The sequence below is a fragment of the Lygodium microphyllum genome, chromosome 21 (assembly GCF_053477565.2).
Source record: "Lygodium microphyllum isolate KBCC chromosome 21, Lygodium_microphyllum_v1.1.10, whole genome shotgun sequence".
In the NCBI taxonomy this organism is placed as follows: domain Eukaryota; kingdom Viridiplantae; phylum Streptophyta; class Polypodiopsida; order Schizaeales; family Lygodiaceae; genus Lygodium; species Lygodium microphyllum.
In genome coordinates this window covers 63,042,527-63,070,324 of record NC_141155.1, presented here as the reverse complement: position 1 = coordinate 63,070,324, position 27,798 = coordinate 63,042,527, and positions in this window count along the sequence as shown.

Below are 27,798 nucleotides of genomic sequence, written 5' to 3'. Positions count from 1 at the left end.
TGCATATCCATTTTCCCCCTCCTCAAGCATGTAAATAATGTGTATGATGCTATCTTATGTTTTAGGTGAGTACTTCTATGGTAAGAAAGTAAGCAATAGTATCACAAGATGGGATATATTCAAGGATTACATGAGTATTTGCAACTAGTTCTCTTACAAAATAATATGCCTAACCATGTAACTAAGTTTAGGCTCTTAGGCCATAACTATACATGAGTTGCTACTAGTAAAAATAAAAATACATTGTGGATGATATCCAACATTGATGTTATTGGGTAACTTTTTTACATATGTAAACTCTAATATAGCCAAATTGTAGGTGTGGTATTTTGTCTTTTTATATATCTAATCTCTTATGTAGCTAGATTGTAGGCTATATATTTTGCTTTAGTATTTGAGAGAGGCATATAGACTATTGCTACTTTATGGACCAAGAGATTGGTCCACTAGATCGGAAGATTATGTTACATGTTATAGATCTTCATGTATTAAGATCTCCTCCCCAATTTTCATTTTAATATGCTTTAAGATAGAATCGATGATGCCATTTGTTGGTGAAGTAAAATGAAAAATTAGATGTAGCATTAAGACACTTCAAGTCCCTCTTCAACTACTTCCAATGCTTGTAGGTAGATTTGTGTATCATTTTATAAACTACTTAATATGCATTACTCAAATCTCAAAGGGCATCGATTTATCAAGAATCATATGTGTCCTAGTGCCTCAATGCATGGTATGGTTTTCATGTACTTAGCGTGTGAAATTAAGATTTGAGTGGGGTGATGATGCATTTAATTGGAGATTTTTTGCTTGCGGTATGAGCATAGAGTTACATCTATGCATTTGTTATCTAGCGAAAGATTTTCAATGTAAGTCTTATAATGCATTTTGATTAAGGTAGTTGATTGATCTACTTTGATACCTAGGCAATAGTGCATAAGTGTTTCATGCTTAAAGTGATTGATCTTTTGGTTGTTTTTTAGAGATTCTTTGCCTATTTCATGGGTGCTTATCTAGTTTTTGACTCTTTTATGATTAATTTTCAGAGTTTGGGATGATTTTGGATTAGGTTGAACATATTTTGATAACCCAATGAGGTTTTTTTTTTTGGTTTAGAATGTTTTGATGTGTTCTATTTGATACTTATTAGGTTTTTATTGCTTTTGTAAGGTTTTCTTAAGTAATGTGTTGGAATATCATTTGAGACTCTTTTTATGGTTTCTAATTGGTTGATATGGATTTTGCATTGGCTATGTGGTTTTATTGTTGTCTATTGCCTTTTGTAGCCTTTGTTAGCTCACGTATACTTCTGTACCCTTATGTATGTGTCTAGATGGGTTTTGTATGATGATTAAATGCTTATAAATATTTTCATTCTTTTGAAAGAGGCAAATATAGTTTGATCAAAGAAAGTAGTAGTTGAAGATTGGAGTTGAAGACTTGAAGTAATAGTGATAATAGTTCACCATGGAAGGACATTGTAGTGCCCTTGCTGCCTCTTTGGATCAAATATACCCTTTGGAGGGTAGCTCCAAAGTGATAGTGATAATACTTCATTGTGAAAGGACATTGTAGTGGCCCTAGTGCCTCTTTGAATCAAACATACCTTTTAGAGGGTAGCTTCATAACCAAGACAGGGTCATAGATCATTATTTTCCCAAGAAAGAAATGCTAGGACCCCAAAGCATTGGTTAGCAATCTTCCCACCACTTTCAAAGGTGTAGAGTTTTAGTGGTATGAGAGACAAGCGATAAGAACTTTTGGCACATGGGATGAATTGAAGGGGACATTCCTTACTAAGTTTAGGTGTGAAGCCTTTGAAGAACGAATGAGAGAGAAATTCATGAACCTAAGTTAGTTGGTTCTAGAATGGAGTCCATATTGAGGATATGATCTAAACACAACAACCTAGACAAGGGAATTCAGAAGGAAGTATCTCTTCAAGGACTACAACTAGAGGTTAGGAAGCTTATAGAGCTGAGAAGACTGTAACGTGTCCACCTGTTATTGTCAGGACATGTCTTAGTAGTCCATTGGAAAGGGTGTCTAGAAAGCTCCGCTCGACACTCCCATGGAATGTTACGGGGTTTGCGATCTAGGACTTTCCGCGTCTGCCACGTAGCGGAAGTATGCCGGCCGTTCCCACTTAGGACCGACCTGAATTAGGATTTTCCCTATTGGTCATTTCCTAACAACAACTAGCGTTGAACCCGAGTGAACTACTTTACGCATAAACACCAGGTCTGAAGTGGATTCACGTTGCACTTGGTTCAAGGAGAATGAGAAACGAGAGGGATGCAAAGCTCAACCTCTCTGCCATAGGGCATAGTCCCATTCCGTTCCCCTAAAACAGCGTAAATCGGGATCATTTATAACTTAGAATCTAGGTCAACGCTCTTGCTGTTCGTATTCTTTGAACGATCTTCTTGCTGTCCATCATGATTGAGAAAAGTTCTCGGCCAACTGGGACTACCCATCTGTAGGACGGACCCATGGCCACATCCACCACACTTTCCTCAGGTTGTTTAGTTATTTAATTACCTAACACATTTAGTTGGACATGTATCAATCGGCTTCCTTAATTAGCCTGTTAGGCACTGGTTCCTTCACGTAATCATAGCACACTCCAAAAGAGGTGCATAGCTTTATGTCATCATCAGTGGGATATTATCGAACATTTATCAATGCACTAGTAGAAAGAGCATTGCCACTGACGAACCTTCTATCTTTTAACTATATGTTTGAATGGAATGAAGCATGTCAAGTATCCTTTGAGGATGTGAAGCAGGAATTAGTAAAAGCTTGAATCTTAGAAGCACCCAGAAGAGGTGAAGTTTTCTACATATTTTCAGCAACCACAATGCATAGTATCAACTATTGTTTATCCGAAATTTGGGAGGAGGAATGGTATCATCCGATTGTCTTCGCTAGTAGAAAATTGGGGATATCTAAATTTAACTACACATACACGAAGAAATTGTGCCTGGGAATGCTCTTTGCATCAAAGAAATTCAGGCATTATATTCTCTATGAGAAGGTAGTATTCTTTACAAAGGAGGAAGCACTCAGATTGTTGCCAAATAAGTTGCAGCCGCTTGATCATTTAGCAAAGTGGTTAATCACTTTGCAAGAGTTTGATTATGAGATTAGGAGAAAGCCACAAAAGCTGCAGGGTAATGTAGAATGCCTTGTGGATTTCGGGGAGCCAAAAGAAATCTTGATTGAGGGAAGTGATATCGAGGGTTTGTTTAGAATCAATACAGCTTCCATCTCTTCTTGGTATGCAATGTTAAAACATTATTTATGTACAGGAGGATTTGGGGATTTGTTATTGAAGTCTGAAATGAGAAAAATCAAGCAACAAGAATTACACTTTTCAATTATAGTGGATGTCTTGTATCGAAGAGGAATAGACGACATCTATCATCATTGTGTAGTATCCGATGAGGTACCATTTATTCTTGAAGAGTGCCATGATTCAACATGTGGGGGATATTTTACTAGCCGACTTACTACCCAAAAAGCTCTCCGTGTTGGATATTGGTGGCCGTCAATTTTCCAAGATGCTTTCAGGACATAGAAAAGCAATGTCAAACAGGTTCCTTTTCAACAGTTATCATATTTATCTTTTGAAATACATAAAGTCCAGCCCGTAGGCTTATCCACAATCCGCCCGAAGGCTATCCATCAATCCACAGGGATTACTAATCCAAGATTCCACCCGTAGACTAGTATGCGGGCCTCGAGATCCAATCCCGAGTCACATTAGCCTCTTGTGCAGGGCCCAGAAGGCGAGGGAGTTACGGTCAGAGCCCCCCTGGCACCCAAGCATCCTCCTGCTCCAAGTAGTGTTCAACAGAGAGACCTCTCGTGGTGGGTTCGGTCCACCTTCCCGGCGCGGTTAACAACCCCCTTGGTTAGGGTCAGGCAAGCAGTCAGGGGTAACTGAAGCTGCCTCTCCCTTCAGGCCTTCAACCTGAAGCATTAGATATCCATTTATCCTTTAATTCCTTGAGCAAACAAAGCAAAACAGTGCTCTTAAAGTTGTTACAAGCACAAACAATTCCATGGGTCGTTATTTTTGGCCAACTGCTAAGGAGTGAATCCTTCTTTTCGAATGCATCCAGCACTCGATTCGGGATCAATTGCGACTTAGCAAGATCCCCTATATCTTGGGTTAGGGCGTACCCTATTAACCTGACTTGATCAATACCTTAAATTCATATGTTATCCCGATTTATTGATTGGTCTTTTGCATCCAAGCAATTATCTTTACCCAAGAAAGGTACTATATCAGGACAATTATTCATCCTCTTGCAAGATAAACTTGCGTAAGAATCTGCCAATCTCATTCGAAGGAATTGGCCATTCCCTTGTGATCAATTCACAAGATCGTGCGACTTTACTACTTGCTGCACAAGTGTCGCATCAAGTTATGGGACTATTTACCCTTCGAATGGAGTCACGAAACAATCTGTTCCTGATTACATTAGGCTGACATTGTCAGTCCTAGGGTTCCAAGTTCCATATTTTTAGCGAGAGATTCTTAGGGAAAAACCCTAGATCACTTCTCACAAGTATGTTCCAATGTCCCTACATTCTGTGAATGTGGGCAAGTCTTTAGGGTATAGGAATTTCAGCTTTGGCAATACGAGCAACTAGGTCACATGTTAAATCCTAGTTAGTTCTTTGGAATATGTTGCATTGAATTAACTCTTTCTAAACGAGTCCCTTCGCGGTTTTTAGGTGTTTATGTTTAAACCAACTTGTCTATTCTTGAAGATAATTATGCTACCATTTTTGTAACCACATGATTCACTTCCTACGTATAAGTTGAATTACAATCCTAACTTTTTGAATTAAAATCAAAACATATGATAAGTTATAGCATAATTCTATTTGATCTCTTTATAACATCCATTCATGCTTCTAAACTTTAGGGTTTTTTGTTTGAACAATGCAGCCTTTTCTAATAATTACGCAATTGAAAATGATATTTATACCAATTGACTAGAGTTATGCAACTCAAGAATCATTTCATGCCTTGCAATTTCCTATGGATTATTAGCACTTTCCATAATGATTCATTGCGAAGAAGATATGTCTTAATAATGCCACATGCAATTTATACTCCCATGCCTAATCAAAGTGCACTATCTTAATTCCGTTTTGTAAAGATGGGCATTAATCAATCTAATTAATGCATAAAGCCACTTGCTAGAAATGCATAGAAATCTTATGCTTGCTTTATTTTGTTTGTTTTATTGAAAAATATACTAATGATCGAACTCTTCCATTGTGAGCTATTTCTTTTAAATTAACCAAAGTATTTAAGACGAAAAATGCATCCTATCTCCAAAAATCATCCACGCACGATTGAATTATAACGATGTAAATAAAAAGTAGGAAGAAAAACCTGGACTTGTGGTGAGATGTCCACGTGGATGTTAGGAGATGATCCTCCTCTGTGCCTTGTGCTTTCTTAGGAGCCATTGCGAATGCAGCCTTTCCATCTTGGATGTAGATTTATGACATTGGCCGTCTCCTTTGCACGCGTAGCTCCCCTTTGTGACAGCTTGCACCGTCTTTCGGAAACGGTTTTTAGAAGGTTTCTTCCTTGAAGTAGGGATTTCACGATTAGGACCTTACAATTGTCAAGAATGACATTGTGGAAATGCTAAGGGCTTAAACTTCGGTTTTTTAAAAAAAACCCCGCTTTGTAGGGTCGATGGAAAAGGGTTTCGAAACCCGAAAGTGAGGATTTCACGCAAAGGGGGTGCTTAAACCTTGGGAGGGATTTTAAATGGTCTTAGTGGATCGGAAAAGGAAAGAAGGAGAATGTATAGCTCACCAGTGAGGGGTTAAATCACGGAGTAACTGGGCTTTTAACCCACTTGAAAGGGTATTAAGAATGGGCACAAGAAGGGGGGGCTTTGGATTCCCGGGGCAGGGGGTATTTTAGCAAGCCCACATGAACCAGGGCTAGGAGGGAGCCCACAAGAAGAATTTGTGGGGGGGGGGGGGGGGGGAGGGCGTTATATGAAAGGGGGCTTATGTCAGCCCCCTTTTGAAGCTTCAAGAAGCTTTCGAAAAGGGCACGTGGAGGAAGACGATTCCTCTCGGCGGCATGATGATGGCCAAGAGGCGGGGACTGCAGCGGCAGTTCAAAGGCGACTGCTGGCGCGTTTTCCTTGTGGCGGTGGCGATGTTGTGGCAGTTGGTGGCTCTTCTTTCCCTTCAGCGGCAGCAACAAAGCAATAACTCAGCAACCTCATGGCCCTCCAGCTCACGACAGCGAATCCACAGTCTCTCCTCTATCTCTCGACAGCAACTACGGCAGTGTCTCCACTCCTTTCTCCCCTATGCAGTCTAACGGCGTCCTCCTCTTGCTCCACGGCAGCGCCTCTACCCCCTGGCTATGCCCCATACCATTTATATAGGTGAGGGGAGGGGGATCCTCCCTCCCCATGCGGCATCTCGCATGATTACTTCCTTCAGCAAGCTCTAGCAAGGAGCTTGCTCACCCCTTGCTATTCCCTTCTCCTCCAGCACGACAGTCGGCTGGAGGAGAGAGGGATTATTATTAATTTTTTTAAATCATTAATCATTTCAAATATTATCCCCATGACCTCTTTCCAAGAGGGGATTCATGCGACATATGCGGTTTCATAGTCCTGGTTTTTGCCAAAGGAGATAATGATACATTGTATCTAAGTTCGTACCGTCCGGGACCCAATGCCGCATTGTCTTTTGTCGAGAATTCACATGGCCTCATAATATATTTTCGGTAGAAATATTACAAAGACCAACAAGTTTTCAAGCTATAGTAGCAAGTTCTAGATTGTATGATGAAGTAGAGGTGACATTGGCCATGAATCAATGAAGGGTACTACCTTCCTTGATGGTAGGAACAGTGTATCCCCCTTATTTACTTTCAGGGACTGTATCCTATCTCTATCACACAATCTCATAGTAACAACAATGGAATCCTACTAATTGATTCATCAATATCCAATCCAACTAGAAGCTTTGAATCACAATTAGAACGTAGCCTTTTCTACATAAATCCAACTTATGTATGTGGCACATGTATGTGGTTGTCAAAGAGACTCCAAAATCCAGCTTGTTTATGTGCCATGTGTATGTAGTGAGACACTCCAAAATCCCACTGCAACTTCATCTAGAAAGACTGAAAGACTAGTTAAAATCAATTGCAACTATCAAGAAGGAGTCGAGGGATGTGACAACATAACAATTGCAAACCTTGAAAGTTGATATTGCTAGTGTTTCCAATGTCAAAGTCTTATCCAGAGGTACCTTTAGGTCAAACACATGATGAAAAAATGCTATCAAGAGGGACAATTAGCCATTGAATGTATACAAAAACCAACTATTCTAGGAGCCTTCTATTCGTATAGCTTAAGAAAGAACCATACAGAAGCTCCGAATTAGGAGATGCATGAAAAAAGAAAGAAAGAAAAATATGTTGGGGGTAAAGGCGCCTCCGCCTAGCCGCCCGTGTATTACTACACTGATAGTCACCGCCACTGCACATTGTAGGTGGTGGGCACCCGTCACCGTCACTTTATTCTTTATTCTTTTAGTGACAGTTTGAATAAAGGAAGGCCCGGTCACACATTGTGATTGTTGGAGTTCTTATTTCTTATCTCTCTCTTTCTTGCTCTTGCTCTCCCGCCATAGCTATCGAGTGCAAGCTTTGATCCTTCTCACCTTTCAACTGGTATCAGAGCACGGCTTCCAAACTCTTGACCTTGGCTCGTGGCATTCTCAGCTTCCCATCGACTCCCCACTCGCATTGGGTCTCCTTCCCGGCAACCATAGCTCATTCTCTTGAGCTCCTGTCACTCCCCGGCTTCCCGAGCTTCTTCCCGGCCTATTGAAGCACCATCAAGGCATTGACATTGAGGTATTGCTTCATTATTTCGGAGATTTATCTCAGTCCACAGGTCTAGGTAAACAGGGTTTTCACAGGTTGTGGGCAGCCATAGCTCACACCTCTTCGAGCTTCCTTCACCTGGATCTTGCTTCCAACCTATCAAGGCTTGCTGAGGCTTGGTATAGGCCTTCTTTGGACCCCATTTGTGCCCCCTTTGGGCCCCATTTTTGACACATGGGACAGCAGACCCCCCAGCCAGCTCACGTTTTTTTTTTTGTGCATGTTTCAAAATCTGGCCCAAAAATCACTCTTTTTGTCATATCTCAGGTATTCGGAACCTGATTCAAGCAAGGTAAGAGTCTAAATTGGGGTTTTGGCACACTCCAAACACGATGGTGATGTTGGATTTGACAAATTCTGATGATAGAATATTTTGCAATAGATTTTCTAGTCTGAGACAACATGTATTTGTATGCCTATGGCGCTTATGTGATGCTTCTACTGATGTCTATTGATACCGGATCACTTGTGGATGTTATGTCTCTTATGTGAGACGCATTTGGAGCTGATTTAGCTCAGCCATTGACTATTTTGAACAATCCCAGATCTGTCCAAAACAGGGCAGCCACCTGTTACTTCAATTTTATGCTTATAGGTCTTGGTGTTTGATGCGATTATGCCCGGTTGGTGCCTATACATACAGGAATGTATGCTTATGGTTTGCCTATGGATTTGAGCTTGGATTGAGCACTGATTTGCTCAGTTTACAGAGGTTATATGTTGCTGGAAACTTCAGGGCTGAAGCTATTTATGCTACAGTTGGGTTATGCCTATTGGTCACGGGGTGCTCCCGACTACTCGGTATGATGTCATGATGTATTTGAACTATGCCACATGTTTTGTTTATGCTCCGGAATGCTTTTGAGCTGAGATTAGAGCTCGATTTGGGTTTGGATGTCACTTCTTTGCAGCTGGCATTTCATCTATGACATGGTTTATGCCTAGGCTACCCAGTACGGGTTATGATGTCTTGGTGAATGCTTTATGCTTTGGCTGTGGATGGCAGTTGTTTGAGTTCGTCTCGACATTCATTTGAGTATTCCCTTGAGCAGTTGGACATTGACTTGGATTTTTCCGTTACAACCTCCCACATCTAGCCTCGGATTTGACCACTGAAAAATTCTGAGCATCCGTCTTGAAGTCCCGCACTATCGGGCATCTCAAAATTCCCGTCTCATAGTCAAAAAAATTATGAAAATTCCGCAACCGCCGCTCGATGGATCTTTAAAGCACTTTTGGGGCATTGCTGCTTAAAATCGTACTGATTGCAGCTGTTGCCTTCGACAACGTCTATTTTTTCCCTGAAATTTGGATATTTTGGCTATTTTTAAGCACTCCTTGGCATCAAAAGTCATATGTCAACTATTCAAGATGTGAAAGTTGAAAAAGAAGAGAAACAAGAGGGTAATTTATAGCATATTGATGCTTATCCAATGGTGGAACAAATGTATGAAGAAGAGAAGTTGAAACCCTAGTCTTTCTTAGACTTCTTCTTCTTCTTCTTCTTCTTCTTCTTCTTCTTCTTCTTACTATATGAGTCTACAAAGAATAAGAGAAGATACAATATACATAATATACAAGCAATCCATAGTGTGAACACTCTAAGTAGAAATATGACTAGATAGATATCCTATAACTTGGGTAGGTAGACTTCCATCTCTAAAGTATCACTGTAACGATATGCTAATATAGCTATCAACCACATGAGTGATATAAATGAAGAAACAATCATCCAAACACACGAGTGTTAGCTCATGTTGAGCTTGATATCTCAATTTAAAAAACATATTAGACTATTGAAAACCAAGGAAACAAAGCCACAAAGTTATGATGGAGACGATTGGCATGATTTTGATGAGCTATGCAAGTCCATCATTATATTATCTTTGTCTAATCATGTACTATCATTATTGGAACTAAAGGTAGTGTTTATGATTTATGGAAAAAGATATGTGATCTTTATAACAAGAAGATTCTTGTCTCATAATTGTATTGCAGTAAGGCCCTTGGTTCCTAATCCTCTTCCCTTGTCATTGTTGTGGGCAATGAGGTTACGTAAGGCCACTTACTATAAGATGCATAATGATACATATGAAAAAGGGAAATGAAAATCATGTGATAATGTCAATTCTTCTAATAATCGCAACATTACTCCTAAGTCTAGTGCTAAGATAGAAAAGACAAATTCCTTGGAGTACAACTCAAATGATTATATACTTGTTTCTTATTTACTTGATACTAGTCAATTACTTGATATTCAGTCTGCTTATTCTAAGTTTTTGCTTTTTTATTCGGGGGCTTTCTTCCATGTTACCTCATACATTCATTGGTTGTATACTATTGCACTATTACAAGTTTAGTTAGACTAGGTGAGGATCATGCATGTGACATTGTTGCCATAGATGATGTGAGATTGTAGCTTGATAATGGTGCTCCATTTAGGCTACATGATTTACATCATGTCTTGGCTTTGAGTAAAAGCCTTATTGTGGCTAGAAAGTTGGATAATGATAAGTATCTTGTATCTTTTGATGATTCTGCATGGAAAATTACTTGTGGAAACCTCATTTTTACTAGAGGTGCCAAGGTTTATAGCATGTATTTCTTACTTGTATTAGGATCTATTGATCATGTTTTGGCCATGACTAAACATCCACACATATCTCTTTGGCATCACCATCTTGGGCATATGTCATTTAAAGAAAATGAAAGTCTTGACTTGTTTGTAGTACTTATTGTCTCTTTACTATTCATGTGATTATTGTTTATATTCCAGATAGACTTGTACTCACATAAAAAGTCCAATTCTACACATGTGGGTGAGTTGTTGACTCTTATGTGTTTAGATATTTATGCACCATGTCTTGTCAAGATTGTGCAAAGTGTTGTGTTACTTTTGTTGATGTTTAATTGCATAAGGTTTGGGCATATCCCATAAAGCAAAATTCACAAGTTTTACCTACATTTCAGTGCTTTCTTACTATTGTGGAGCACCAATCTAGGCATAGGCTGAAATGTCTACAAACTAACAATGGGGACAAAAATGTGTGTAAGGCATTTGAGAAGTTTTGTGATGAGATGGGTATTAAGAATTAGTTCATCACTTTATACACCCACCTTAGAATGGTATTTAAAGCACAATGGGACCATTGAGAAAAGAGTCTATAGTATGCTTAATTAGGCATGATTCCATAGTACTTTTGAGCCTAAGATAATTACTATTGCAATTTATTTGATTAATAGATCTCCATGCATTGCACTTGGTGGTAGAAATGCATAGGATGTATGATCTAATAAAACACTTTTGTATGTACTTTTGTGAGTCTTTGGATGTGAGGCTCTTTGCCATATTCCCAAAGACAAATGCAACAAGTCGGATCCAAAAGCTGTTAAATGCATCTTTCTTGGATATAGGGATGTAAGTGAGATGGGCTATTGCCTTTGGGATTAGAAGGCTTGGAAGGTTATCTATAGTGACCATGATATTGTGTTCCATAAGAAAAAGATGCATATAATACTAGAGCATGTAATTGAGGTACACAATGTGATCTTTCAAGAGGAACCTCCTACCATAGTATAGCCAACCTTAGTTAGATAGCTTGCAGTAGCTACTGATGATAGCTATTGATGATGTAGTAGTCTTCTAGGACATACTCATTGTGCTAAATTATTATACTAGATAGAGAGGACATGGAGTACATGCTACATAGCTAGCTTTGAGATGCTCTACTAAAGCCTCACATCCTCCTAATCATTTTGAACTTTCTATCTATTATAGCATGGTAATATACTCTAGCGAGTTTCTCACTTATGAGGAGGGTATGCACAAAAGTGATAGTCACTCTTGGGAGAGGGCCATGTAGTTTGAGCTTGACTCACTATAGAAAAATTATACATGGGATTTGGTTTCCTTGAAAGATGTTAAACATGCATTGCCACCATGCAAGTGGGTGTATAAGTTGAAGAGTGCCCTAGGAGAAGGGAATTAACTTTGATGAGATATTCACCCATATGGTTAAGATGACTATCCTTTACTTAGTATTGGCCTTGGTTGCACATATGGATAGACTTGTACTAAATGGATATTAGGATGGCTTTCTTACATGGAGACTTGCATGAGGATATCTATATGCAATAACCTAAGGGCTTTGAGTAAAAGGGCAATAAACACTTAGTGTTCAAGCTGAAGAATATTCTCAAGGACTTAAGCATAAACCTAGGAAATGATATCATAATTTTGATGCCTTTATGCATTGACAAAGTTATTTTTGAAGTGATATGGATCTATATATTTACGTGAAGAAGGCCCATGATGGTATCCTTATCATAAGTTGGTGCTATATGTTGATAACGTATTGATTGCTAGGAGTGCTCATGATGAGTTAGATGATTTGAAGACCTAGCTCAAGAAGACTTTTGAGATGGAGGACATAAAATATACCTCTCACAAGCCTGGTATGCATATTATGCACAATTTCTCTCTAAAGGATTCCTTTACTTGTCACAAAAGGAGTACATTCATAAAGTCTTTTTGAGAGGCTCCATATGCAAAGTGGTAAGCCTATTGGCTACCCATTATCTTCTCATGTAAAGATTAGTTAGGAAAATTGTTGTTAAGCATTTTCATTGATGTAAGAATATAGAGAAACAAAAGAATGGAAAAGCCACAAATTTGTGAAAATTTGATGCATTTTAAAGCATTCACAAGGTGATTCTAAGTCTTCCTAGGCATCTCCTTTATATACATGATGCTCTACTACTATTAGATCATTGTTAGAATAAGAATCCATGGCTTTATGAAGGATTGGAGTAGAGGCTTGCATTTTCACTACTGTATTAATAGTAACCAATAGGATATCTACTATAACAAAGGTTTCTTAGTGTGTTCAAGGGCCTCTAGAGACATCTCCTTCATGCATCTAGTGCTTTGGGAATGATAGAAATATGTTAAAATAAGAGTACATGGTTTTATGAAGATTTAGGATAGCATAGGGATTCTTTTTCTTTGCTCTAATGAAAGTGTCATAAGAGGGCTGAAGCACTTATTCTATCTCCATATAGGGTCTTAGCATGATCTAATGTATACTGAGGCTTGGAAGTATGGGGTTGCCATATATGACATTTTTTGACAGTTTATGCATAGTTTTTGAGCCAAAATCATTTGAGTAACCCTATGTAATATAGGGTTACATCAGTGAAAAAGGTTCTCTTTGAGTCAAAGTCTAAGATCTCAGGTCATATGCTTGTACTTGAGTACATGTAGTGATTGTATCTAATGAACTTTGTCATACAAAGATTGTACTTGGGTCATGTGCTTGAGTGCATGTTGTGATTGTATCTAAAGAACTCTCTCATACAAAGATTGAATCAAAGGATTTTTTGAGGGTTCCTATCTTGTTATTTTGTGTCTAAACTTGATTATGTTCCTATGTTCTTTTTTTTGTCTTAGATCTCTATACCTTTCTCGTCATAACCCCTGTGGTTAAGGCCTTTGGAAATATATGCTTGAACATTGGTGAACCCAATGTGAAGGCCATCCAAAAGGTTGTAGGATGGGAGTACTCTTTAATTAGGATTCAGAGAGTTTATGCAAACTTATGGAATGCACATGAGAAAAAAGGAAATTATTAGGGATTTGTAGAGTATGGTTATAGAGTTACAAAAGTTTGATGACATGAATGTTCCCTGATACTTTGAAGGTTTATGTGGAGAAATTGGAATGGGAAAATGTACCTATAGACGAGATGGTGTAGTATTTTTATAAGGTTTTGGTCCTAAAATTTTGCACATGGATAAATGCAATTCATGCAAGCCATGGGCATTCTTGAGCTACTTTTAAGTGAGTCTCAAAGGACAAATATTTAATTGAGGATACAAACAAGGTTACAAAGGTGACTTTTTTTGAATGGGTTACAAAGCTTCTCAAGAGGCATACTACTCCTAAGTTATTGAGGGAGTTTGAGAAGCATTATGATTAGGTGGATGTTGTTATGAAGTTATCTTTGGAAATAGAAAACATTATCTTATTACGTTGTAGGCAGTAGACCCACCATTGTAGGGTGAGTTAAAAGAGCTTTTGGAAGATGACACTACAATGCAGGGGCATTAGGGGAGTTTTGAGGTCTCAAAAATGTATTTTAGGAGATAGAAAGAGAGTGCTCTAGACCAATAGGAGCAAAGCCTCTGTTAACATAACTTCTATTTTAAAAAAGGCAAAAAATTATTTTACAAAATATACATATATAATAATATTAAGAACTTTTATTATCAATATCTATTTTTAGAGCCTTATATTCGTGATTATGACATTTTTTGCATTCACGATATACAATCCTAACCTCTTTTATTTAATGATATGCTTGAATTAATGATAATGATAGGTTTACTCTAAATTCAAATTAGTAAAAATCTTGGCACATATTTTTTTCCCTCCTTTATTTTGTCTTGTGTTTTTCCCTCCTTTGTGGTAGCCTAGTTTGTGTGTGTGTGTGTGTGCGCACGCGCGTGCGTGCACGCGTGAGCTATGGATACAAAAATTCTTATCAGTGTTTAACACATTCCAAAAAGCTGGAATATGGATTCCTATAATCATTAGCAAAGGCAATTGGATCACCATGCAACAGGAAAAATGTGGGAAAATGTGAAGATATGAGAGCTCGTTCATCTCTGCTTGGAAGGGTGGAATCTGAGATTTCAAGCTTGGAGTAAGTAAGAATAGTATAAAATAGGTTCTGGTACAATATGTGTTTATGCATAGAGAGCTATATTTGGAACCTGGAAGTTCAAATATTCTGATGCATAAACCAAATTGTTAAGGATTTGATTCTTAAAGTCTTTCTTTTCTTGAACTTGGTTTAAGGTTTTCCATTATAACATTTTTCATTTGTCTTGTTGATGTCTATCCCTCTAATATTGAGGAATGGCAACTCATCGAGTCTATTGTTGATATGATTGATGTGATGCATGGCTTGATTGGAGAAGAGATGTACAAAGGTAGAAAGAAGACAGAGCTTGCAAAGAATGGAATATTCTTCTATGACCATTCTTATATTGTCCCCATGCAATGTAGCCAATGGGGATCAATATCCCCCCTTCCTTTGCTAGATTTTTCAAGCTTTGAGTGGCCTTTGCCAAGTCTAGCTACTAGTGAGGGCTATAGATGTAAAATATTTTCTGAGATACAGAGAGCATTAAAACCTAGTATCTCAAGTAGGCTAAGCAAAGTTATTTTGTTCATGTCTACTAATATATTTGTTGACTTCTTTTCTAATGTTGAGATAAGAAAATAAAAGGTTATGCTTTCAGCGAAGATACTAATATATGATCATGTTATACAATTTGTTGATGAGGGATGGGACACTAGGACAGAATGGAAAATTATATGTAAGATAGATCAAGACTCTATAGCTTGTAAATATATGATTGCTACTCAAAATTTATTCCTTAGCTTTTATTATAGTAGATGGCATTATGTTGGCAGTAGTTTGGTCACTTTAGACCAAAATCTTGATAATTTTAGCAAAGATCCCATAGTGGATCTTGATGTTTGGTACAATGAGGACATTATTGCAATCCTAAAGGTTAGATCATCATCTACACTACATCAAGTAAGGATGGATTTACAGAATGATGATATTGAACTACCATACTCATTTGTGTTTCAACTTAATAACAAATGAGTAAGTTTTTATTTCATATTATATCCACTTAGGTGTATATTTGATTTCCCTTCCTTTGATTAATAAACATTTGTAACATATTTTGTTTTTACAGATATCAACTAGGAGAGAGAAGAATATACAATGCAAGGATATTGAAGAAAAGATCTCTTTACTATCAATATAAAATACATGTACAAATTTTTGTCAGCCATCTCCATGACTTATACACAAGGGCTTACAATTTGAGGCAAAGCTACTTTTTTGGAGAACTCTTCTTAGGAGAAGGCACATCCTTTCTAGGAGTCCTTTTGCCTATCTTTGATGCTTTGGTTGTTGAAGGCATAGATTCACCTGCTATAGTTACATACACCTCCTCTCCTTCAATGTCCAAGCCCCCACTATTGTCCATTCTTGTTGGTTGTATACAATTTTCCATTATGTGCTTCAAGAGATTTGCGGTTATATACCAAATGTGCCCACTTGTATAACAATCCCTTATAAAATGTCATAAATTTGTAAGAAAAGATTTTTAGTTCATTTTTATTTTTTACAATGGACTATTTTGCAATAAAACTCTATCTTAAACTTTAGTATGTTTCACATTACCTTTATAAGTTTATCATCATTGAGATAAATAAACTGAACCAATCTTTTGGCATTTACAATTACTCTCCAACCATAAGAGTAACTATCATCTTGATGAGGACACTGCAATCAATAATATAAAGTAAATGTAAAGAATGGGATTAGAGGGTCTTACACGGGGTTAGCACATGTGAATACCAGGTTACACGGATGGGGTATTTAAGGTGTACAAGGACCTGATTAGGGCACCATTTGATAAATACAAATCTGTCTCTTCACCTTTAGCCTCTCCCTCTCTCACCTCTTTCTTTCTCTTTCTCTCTCTTTTCATGTCTTTCTCTCTATTCTCTTGGTCTTTCTCTATCCTCTGCTCTCTTCCTCTCTCTCTTCTACAGTCTTCTTCTTTCTCTCTCTCTCTCTCTCTCTCTTAGGTCTCCTTCTTGACAGTTGGTATCAGAGCTTCGGTCTTTGATCCAGTCTTCTCTCTCCTTCCTCACATCTAGTTGTAGTTTTCAAAAAAAAGAGAGAAAACCCTAGTCAAACAGGTACAGGAGCTTTCTTGGACTCACACAAGTTATGGCAGGAGGCTCAGTTAAATCTGGAGGCAAGGAGACAAAAAATAATAGCTCGTTTTCAACTTTGAGGTAAAATTTTAGGGGTTTTGGGTGAAGGAGGTCACTACAGGACTTGACAGAGGTCTAAATGGTGTTACTTCTCCAAAAGTGAGTCTTCTTCTTCTTCAACTTTCAAGCTTCTCTTCAAGCTTTCATGGTGCAACCAAGATCATTACTCCATTTCTTGTTAGGATTTTCATCTCTCTACTACAATGGATAGCAGGGGACATTTCCTTGCTTGCTAAGCTTTAGATCAAGCACCACATATAGCAGTATTCAGCCCCATTTCTTCTCCTACAAGCATGACATTCTCAAGGTGTAGTTGTCGGTATTTTTCACATCTACATGGGCTTCAATCAAAGACTGCAACTTGCAGACCAGTGACCTCAAAGACTGTCACTTGCAGACCAGTGACCTCAAAGACTGTCACTTGCAGACCAGTGACCTCAACTTATCAGTGGGTGAAGTGCATCCCCAGAAGTTTGTGAGGACATGGGCTTCAATCAAAGACTGCCACTTGCAGACCAGTGACCTCAACTTATCAATGGTGGAGTCCATCCCCAGAAGTTTGTGAGGACATTTTTCCCCTGGACATCCTCTGCACAAAGCTTTATCTTCCTTGCTAACTGATCTTCATCTTGCTGAAGATCAGCAACACTCAAACACTCATCCTTTCAATCCATCAGCTGCAATCTTGGTCCCATGTGTCCTTGTAACCAGGGTCTTCCCAATGGTTCGCTGAGTGAAGGTCGAGGGAGCTTTCCCATCATACCAGTCTTTCTTGGAGAAAGGATCGACAACTTTCTTCTTACCTCCAAGGAGATTGGAGATCTGAGCAATTTTGCCATGTCCAAGTGAGTAATAGTGACCATAATGGCTTGTTATTCCAAATATTTGCAGAAGAAACTGGCACAAGATGGTCTATGTGATCCAATCCTGTAGTAGAAGCAGCCCGCGTGTCCATTTGCTTCTCAAATAAACCATCCTCTGAGCAGTGATCTCCACACACAGGGAGTTGATGGAGAAGAATAAGTAGTTGCTGCTGCTGAAATGTAGAATGGCTAGGCCAACCACACACATAATCCTGAGTTTGTTGGCCCCTACCAGAAAGGCCTGATCTTTGCAGGATCTTTGCAGGAGGTGCTCTCACCTTTGTCGCAGTTATAGACGGTTTCACAGGCTTTGCTTCTTCTTCATCAGATTCACTTTCCTCAGAGGTTTCATCTTGTGCAGGAATTAGACTGATTAATGTTTATCTTCCACAACTCTGCCTTGGCTTCTCAACACATTCTCTTCATTCAAATTGGATGGATTCACCTCTGGTGTAAGAGAGCCAATTGACATGTCGTCTTCTACAGCATCAGGGACATGTATGGGAGGTGGTGGAGCAACACTCTGCTGCTAAGAGTGATGTTGTGAAGAGCTCTTCGATTATCAAGCAGTCCCCTATGGCATCTGTCTTTCATGCTGCAACAACTATCTACACTAGTTATCTTAACGGAGGCTACCAAGGGTAGTGATATAGACCGACATTTTCCCATCATGCCATAGCCATTATCTTTCTTCAGACCAACATGATGCTCAAATGAAATCATAACTTCTAATTGAGTGTTGGATTTTGATAGTGAACTGATCGTAGGATCTTGAATCCCTTCCCAGCTTGTGGGTGGCCTCTTGACGCTTGCAATCCAGACGAAAGAAGGTTGCTTGTTACTACATAACAGAGCAAACTACAAAGCCTTTCTGACTATTGTAGTATCACTGCAAGTGTTCTTCACTTCAGGATCCAAGGTCTCCATAATCGTACCATAATCATTCTTCAACAACACCCACTGGTAAAGGTTTATCTCATCATCCACAGATTTCTTGCTAGGATAAGGAACTCCATGCTTTGCTGCTCCTCAAAAAGCCATAGGTATTGCCTGACAGCATCTGCAGTACCCTGAAACCAGTTGGAGTTCTCTGGGCCTACTTCTTTTCATGGCATTCGTTTCGTAGAACGCTCTTTTCTTGGAGTATTCATGACATAATTTGGATCTGCTCTCCCATAATCATGACTAGTTCCAGAACAGTGCTTCAGATACACAAGCTTGGAATTGTATGGTTTTCTGTGCCAGCTATGGCACTTTTGCAGGCTGCTCTTCTTGTTTGAGCAAGTGACCAAATATCGCATGTGCTTCAGATGTTGCTTATGAGATAGATGAAAATATAGGAGCAGAAATTCTATCAAAGGCAGGTTGAGTAACTGGCTGAACCAAATTGGTTGCACGGAAGAGTAGATGACATTGGCACATGCAATGGAGTGGATTTGACTGTAGATGATGAATTTATTGTATTGGCATATGCAATGGAGTTTGAGATGTCATGACTAGAAAGTGCAATGCCTGTTGCATTTTAGAATTGAGGCTACTTATTGATGTGTGTAAAAGCAGCTGGTAGACACTGCTACTGAGATCTTTGAGAGCTCAATAAAGAAGCAGCTGCTGTGTGTCAGACAATGACCATCTTGACTTCCTTGTTGATCAACTGATGGTGCAACTCTTGTAGTCATATGCAACAGAATTAATGCAGCAAAATTAATGCCACAGGGAGGTCCATTCTGGATTCTGTAACCCCATTGACAGGTTTACTTAATTGGACACTTTGATGGAACTATAATTACTTAGAGATGCGCTATGAGATCTTGCCGGTGCTAAGGTAAATCACATATGGGCAATTTTGATAACCAAAGTATTGTACAATACGACTTTGAGCAACACCTAGGCTACGTACCTTGTCATGAGGGTGGATCATACTCCAATGGATTTGATCAGCAGTATGGCTATCATGGGCATCATGATTATGGCCATTATGGACAGCATGATTATGTTTACAAGCATTCCTTTATGCATCAATATAGTTCTTATGCAAGTCATGATCATGGACATGTAAATGGTAGCTCATACAACATTGGTCAACAACATGCATATGGAGATTCTTATGCAATGCAGGAGCAGCAAGCCAATGATTATGACCAGCATCATGCCGTTACCTATGCTCATGGACTTGCCACTTATCATACTTATGTTCAGCCTAGGATGCAAGGACACCATTGTAGTCATGTTGGACAGTCATCATGCAATCTTGGGCAGCATGTTTATGGGCAACAATATGGCCAAAGTTTTGGTAATAGTCAATAGCAAATAGATATTTGTATATGAGCAACGAGGCTATTATCACCATATGTAGTATGGACAGCATGAATATCATTATGAGTAGCAGCCACATTGGTATGACCATCCATATGGACATCATGAGCATTATGGTCATGAGCATGGACAACCATCTATTGTACATGAGCAGCAAGAAGACTACGAGCAGCATGTCAGAACTATTACTGAGCTGACCGATGGTGATGAGCATGTGTGTAGATTGCTATCTAAGGCTAAACATATTAGACACCTTACTAGTGATACGATATGGGAACTACATGCTGCAAGCCTATGCTATCAATGTGCCAAACCAATATCTTGTGATCATCAAGCCACATGTAAGGCCAAGCTTGCAAAAATACTCTTGGTATTAGAGTATTATGATGCAAAGGATGGAGAAGATATTCCTAAAGACAATTTTGGTGCGGGTCAAAAATAAGACCTTCAGTTCAAGAAAGAAGATCATGGGTAGCCTGTGGATTTGGATGATCATGACCCCATGCGAGAGCCCCTTCAATCCACAGACATGCAGTTTGAATGCTTGGACATAACTAAGAATGCAGGGTCCATGAATATGCAGCACTTAGGGGCTGATGCAGTAAACTTTTTAGCTTATGCAACCCTGTGTGTTATTGACAACATCCAAGTGCAGACCGAGCTTAATCATATGATGCTTATGGCAGACTCGATGCAACATTTAGTGGTTCTGACCATTCTAGCTTTACTTGTGGATGGTAACCCAATGCATGGAAAGGATAACCACTTTCCATTTGACCTCGGTGGCAGTGCAGAGACCCACGCTGGCATGGATGGCATGTATGCTCGCGATGCTTACCATGCAGGTTATCCATTTGATCCTGGGGGTTGAAAAAAAGCTCTATCTTCATCAGCACTCCCTAGATGCAGTCCCCTCACCTTGAGGCGGCAACTTTGACTGAAGGACAACTCGATTTGGGCTTGTTTTGCAGTAGACAGCCATCTGTTTTCGAACAGTTTTGTGCCTACATTAATTGCACCCATGCATGACCTACTTGGGCTGAAAGTATGCTCAATGAGCTTTTTTTTGACATGCAGAACATCTCATTTGGAGTTGCCCATGGCAAGTTATGATTAGTTTTCCACTGCAGGCCTGTTCGGGATAGCATGCTGTCCGGTGTTGTCTAGCCCTTCTTGTTTGGAATTGGTGCCTATCTTTGTATCGAGTTACCTTCTTCCCTCATGCTCACACTGCATACATGCTCATAGGCCACCGTTCCACAAGATTTCCCCCTCCCACCCCCCCTTCCCCTCCACCCAGCCATACCAATACGTCCTCTTTTTGTTTTTGAGGGCAAAAACCTTTCGGGTCAGGATGGAATGTAAAGAATGGGATTAGAGGGTCTTACACGAGGTTAACACGGGGTTAGCACATGCGAATACCTGGTTACATGGATGGGGTATTTAAGGTGTACAAGGACCTGATTAGGGCACCATTTGATAAATACAAATCTGTCTCTTCACCTTCACCTTTAGCTCCCATGGCTTCCTCTCCCTCTCTCACCTCTTTCTCTCTCTTTCTCTCTCTTTTCCTATCTTTCTCTCTCTTCTCCTAGTCTTTTCTCTCCTCTGCTCTCTTCCTCTCTCTCTCCTACAGTCTTCTTCCTTCTCTCTCTCTCTCTTAGGTCTCCTTCTTGACAGTAAAACTATGAAACTTGTTTATGGTAGTTTTTAGAATAAATTTTCTTAGTATGTTCCAACCATATTAATCAAGTACTTACTGCAACTTGTCTATATTACATTGTTGCAAGTAAGTCAAAAGGCATGGGAGGCCTTTTCTCTAGCACTTCAATCAATCTTTTGCAAACTCTGTACCAAAAATGCAATAAAATTTAGAGTTATTACAAAAGAAAGATCAAAATATTTAGATTACCTATAATAAAAATATCAAAATATCAAGTAGACCCTAAATTATATGGCTTACAACTTGGCATTTCCATGGCTTCCTTTTATAGAATTGATGAGGAAACATCACCTCTCCACACAGTCTATTCCAATTAGGTTCCAATGAACTGAAAACAAAAATATTTCAATAATATAGCAAAATAAGATCTCATAAAATCTAAAAAAATATCAAATTACTTACTTTTCATTGTATGGAATCAGAAGAAGCTCTAAAGATTCAATGTCAATTGAATTGAACCAGTGGTCAAAAGCACTTGTATCAAGCTCACTCCTCATATAGTATGAGATGGATGGATCACGAACCTCAATCTTTTGTTGTATATAGAAGGGGAGCTCATGCATTACACACCTAGTAAAGGAATGGAGATAGTAAGTATCAACATGAAAATCTATTGCTAGAAAAATACGGTGAGTAAAAATAAATTTTGGTAAAATATACCTCATCCCAAAAAGAAAAATCGAGTCATTTACTTCTCTCACTTTATTTTGGAGAATTTGAACACAATGAGAGTCCAAAAATACCATATCAAATCTCTTGTTAATATCACCAGGTAAAAAGAAAGAGACATTGAAGCCCTTAGGGTCAGCCCTTTCAAGAAGGGTAGATAACTCCTCTTCAAAAGATGGGAGTTTTTCTGCTTCCTTTTCTTCTTCCTTCTTTCTTTTATACTCCCTCCATTTATCTCCCTGCTCTACTGTGGCCTTTTCCTCTTTCTCATGATGTCTTCTGTCCTTTTCATGCATAACATCTTTAACCTTCAGACCAGTATCATTTTTCTTCTTTCTATGTGGAGGAAAATTTAAAATATTAAAAGCCTTCACATCATAAAGAGGAACTAGCTCAAGGATCTTTAAAAACTTGTATCTCAATTTCTTGAGAATTATCATGTATTTATCCATAAGCATAAGCCTATGTGCATGAGCAACATAGATATAAGAATCTTGGAAAAACTCAATCAAAAAATCCCTTGTAGCCTCCTGAATACAGCTGAGACCTACTCTAGTCCATATAAAACTATGTAGACTATGCTTGTCACATATTTTTCTAACAAGCCTTTGAAAACACAGCTTTGGAATTGAATTATTCAGAGCCTTCATTACACTTCTAATCTCCTTAAGGCACCTCACATGCTATGAGAACCTTCTTCTTGGCTTTGATTTCCTTGGAAGGCTTGGAGGACTGATGGATCTTTGAAGCAAGACCTCTAGAATCAACTTTTTGCTTCCTTGCAATGGCCTTAGCCATCTGAAACATCCAAAAAAACAAATAATACAAACAAATTAGGAAAGATCTTCAAATCTCTCATATCAATTTATCTACAATCATGAAGTAGTAAGCAAACATTAATCACATAGTCTAAATTGAATCAATAAAACAATGCACAAGATTTATGAAATGCAAAGAGGCCTTTAAGACTAGGAAACTTAACACCATATCATGTTTAATACGAAAAAAGATAAAACAATGCTGGCTCAAGTTGTATGAAATGCGAGGAGGCCTAACTCGAAAAAAACAACATAACACCCATCGTGTTTCATACGGCACATTAGAAACATGGTAGGGCTTAGTCATATGAAACACGATGAGACCTCACATGGACAAGAGAAACCTTACATCCATTGCATTTCACACGAGCATATTCTTGCTATAACATTCAAGGAACAATATGTTGTATCCAGTTTCTGGATTTGATGTTAATACAATCATTCAACATATCTATTCTACGAGGTATCTTCACCTAGTACCTTCCAGCAACATGTTCCATCTCACTATTAGGAAGCAAAATTTTTATTTCAAGGAATTTATATTTGAAGTTTTATTGTTTGACTTAGTTATTTATTTACTTGAAGCTTGAAGTTAAACATCATAGAGCATATTCAAAGTTTTATAAGCTACATGAAGTTAAACGGATGAAACACGAGGATGGATTAAATGGACAAGAGAAACCCTACACCCACGTCACAATAGAAACAATGCAAGGCTTAGTTGTATGAAATGTGAGGAGGCCCCACATGGACAAGATAAACCTAGCACCCATCACATTTCATATGTTTGACATTTTTGGGGATGATTTGGTAGGACTGTTCAAGTAATTCATAACTAACTTATATTTTAGCAAAAAACTTACCTTTTTGAGTGTTGGGTGTGCATGCTGTTGATGAAACCTTCTTTAGTAGCCTTGCGCAGAAGAATAATTTTGTACTGCGATCAAATTAGCATTGTGTTGGTGTGGTTGTGCATAGAGAGGGTTTTGTCGTCGAAAAAACTCTTTTGCAGTTCAAAAGTTGGGTTTATAACGATGTTGGTTTACACGTGTGGCTGCTATAATGCATAGTTAATTTCACACGTGCAACTGTAGACCATTTTGACTAGGAAGTTGTGCCACGTGTCACTTACTTTTTTGGCACGATAGCACTTTTATGGCTTTGATTTTTAAGTTTTTTTCATTTTAAGCGCACATCCTCCTAATCAGTGCCGTGTACTTTTTGATCAAATGTGCGATGATTGTTGGTATATATATATGAACACTCAGGTTCGGGTTTTAGTTACTATTTCTTTCATGTATCTTGTATTGTCTTCAACCAGCTATTTATCTTGTAAGAATCACAAGTCAAACAAAAAATATTCTTACAAGAAACCATTTATTATCAGTAGTAAGACCTGCAAATATCAGGTATCACATTTTCTTAATAATTTTCCTTGCAATCCTGAATTATTCTCAGTAGCAAGGCCTGCAAATATCAAGTATCACACTTTTCTTAATATTTTTCTTTGAATCCTGAATTTTGAGGCATTGAAGATATTACAAGGACTTAGAAATTCTGTAATGGTTTTACTTTGTTTTTTTAATCAATATTGGTCTAGTACACATTTAAACGATGGGGTTTTGATATTCTTGACACATTGTTTTGTTAAATTTTTTTGGATGTATAAAATGTGAATTCATCAAATTTTTTTTGTAAGTGACGTGTGAAACACAATTTTGTGAACTGTGTGGCGGTTTGAATCATTGTTTTTGCATTTCATAATCGAATATATTAAAGAAAGTTTGATCGATGAGACTTGGAATTTCATGCTTTCTCTATTACATAACGTTTTAATTCATTTCATTCATTTTGTATTTCCTAAATTTACGTAGCAAGCTACATATGAGAAAATGTGGATTTGTATATTATGCCCCTTATTTTTATTTTTGTTTTCTGGATTTTCCTTTGTGAGTAATCAAGATGACTAAAAGGAAGTTGTCTTTAGAGGGAATGGAGGAGAGGGATCTAGAGGTCACCTGTGATGAAAAGCTATTTCATTTTCTTCATGCAACTAGAAACTAATCTAGATTTATTTACATTAGAGATATGCTCAATGTTCCCTTTGATTTGCAAGAGCTTTTGAAGGATCTTGAACATAAACTGAATGATTTTAAGGTGTTTTATGAAAGACATGTGGAAGGCCTAGAAATTGAGGGATTTGTCCATTATAGCGATGTAATGGAAGCTTCTAATGCTGCTAGAACAACTTTGCAAACAAGGTTTAGGCTTATTGATGAAGAATTCAAGAAGTGGAAAGCAGATTGCCCTTTCATCAAAATCAGCAACAATGTCTTCTTGTATAGAAGGATGTTGGATTTCTTGTATATCTTCAATATATGGATAGTTTTTCTTCAGATACAATACAAGAGAAGAAGATGGAGGATATTGCATGCAAAGATAAAGAAGTTGAAGAGAATGGTAAAATGTTTTAGGAGGATATTGAGAACTAGTTAGTGCAGGGATTTGATATTGCTTTGTTTAAAAGTGAGAACATTACAAAAGTGAAAGAAAAGGAGATAGACTTTAGTGTAGAGATTGAAATAGGTCCTCTTGAATGTGTCCCAACATTTCCCACATACCTCATCAACAAAAAGAGATATGTATTGCTAAATGATATTCAATACCTTTTTTATCTTAGAGAAGATTACTATTTGGAAATCCTTGCTACATGGGTCAAAATGATAAGAATTTTATAGCTTATGAAGAGGAATTGGTAGCAACTCTTGATGTTGAGGGAAAGAATTTTCAAGACAGTTCTGTAGCATTGCATTCATGTATTAATAAGATCGTGGAATATGAAAAGGGGGGGATACCTACAGAAGAAGAGTACGTATAAATTCAACAGAGACTTGCCATTGATAACATGGGGTATGAAGAGAAACTGAAGTCTCCATTAGAGGAGAAACCAAAAAGTTCAATAAATCTATATGATGATAGTCTTCTTGAAGAAGATGAAAACCCTAAGGTATGAAAGATAATTCTAAGATATTCATTGTGATTTATATTAGAGTATGTTATGCATTATACACAAATATTTTTGGATATTTATCTACTGACATCTTATACTATTGTGGTTTATTGTGTAGATAGAAATTGAAGATGCAAACAACTTTCTTAGAAGAGCCAAGGGCTCAAGGCCATTGAAGCTTTGGCAAAATTCAAGGCCTTGGTCATTATATTGGAATCATAAATAATCAAGTAGTTTCAACTTATCATAGCAAGTTGTCAAGCTCTCCAAGCTTACCAATAATGGCTTTGAAAGCTATCTCCAAGGTGACTGGATCCCAAGCTTTCAATAGAGGTTCATACAAGATAATTTTGGTGAAGAAGGAAGAAGCTGTAAGAGTTTTTGGCTTCATGCTTGGATATAGTGGATCTAGGGTAGGATACTTTGGAGTTCTTGCCTCTTATTTGCTGTCCCATATAAAAGATGCCAAGAATTTGAAGGTCCTTCCAGGCTATAGGAAACAAGAGTTCTTGAAATACAGTCTAAGAGGTCTCATCAAGTGGGATGAAACAAAAGATTCCCTTAGAGGACCTAGTGAATTCCCTGAAACTAAAGACTCTTCTGCAATAGAGTTAGACTAAAAGATGTTAAGGGTTTCTTGAAACCCATATTTTTCCATCTTTTTGTCTAGTTTGTAGCCATTCAGAATATCTTTGCTTTGCACAAGAGTTTAAATATCCCTCTTTTCTTATTTGGATAATAATGGATATGGTCCTTGCCAAAGATGATGCATTACATGATGCGATTGTGTCTTTGAGCTTGAATTTGTGCCAAATTTTTCTGTAGAACCATTGAAAGACTTCTAATAAACTTTTTTCTTTGTATCTTCCACCTCAATGTCTTGTGTGTCTAAAGTATTTTGTTCTTGCTTGATAATGTGATTTTTCAATACCTTGGGTTGACAAAATAGATAGAGTTCCATATTTCTTAATAAAATATGGAGCATGGTTGTATAAAATATATTTCATAGTTAAAAAATAAAGAAATTCAATTAGAAAACCCTATATGAGTCAGACAATAAAGAGACATACATATGCAAACTTCTTACCATATAGTGAGTGAAATGTTGATTACCCCAAGCTTCTCTCATTGCCTTTTTAAAAAGGTTCAATTGGTTTTTGAAGTCTTTGAGATCATCATCATTCCACTCTATTTTATCACAATAAAATAATACTTTGTCTAGTGTTTCCCAAACATTGGCTTTTCTATTCCGAGCTTGTCCATTATCGACATGATGCTTAATTGCATTATATAGGCACTTCCATTGATTGTATCTAATAGTTGAGACACCATTCCTAGAGTTTATCTTACAAGTATCCCATGAAAGTCTAGGAACCTTCTAGCCTTCACTCCACCAATAGATGGATTTTGGGGACACAATTACCATCCTTAGACTTTTGAAGATATGGTTCAATAACAACATTACCACCATGCAAACCAATTGTAGATAAAACTTTTTCAATCTTTATTATAACATCTGTTCTAGCTGATAATGGCTTCAACTTCCATGCAAATCTTATATAAAGATGAACCA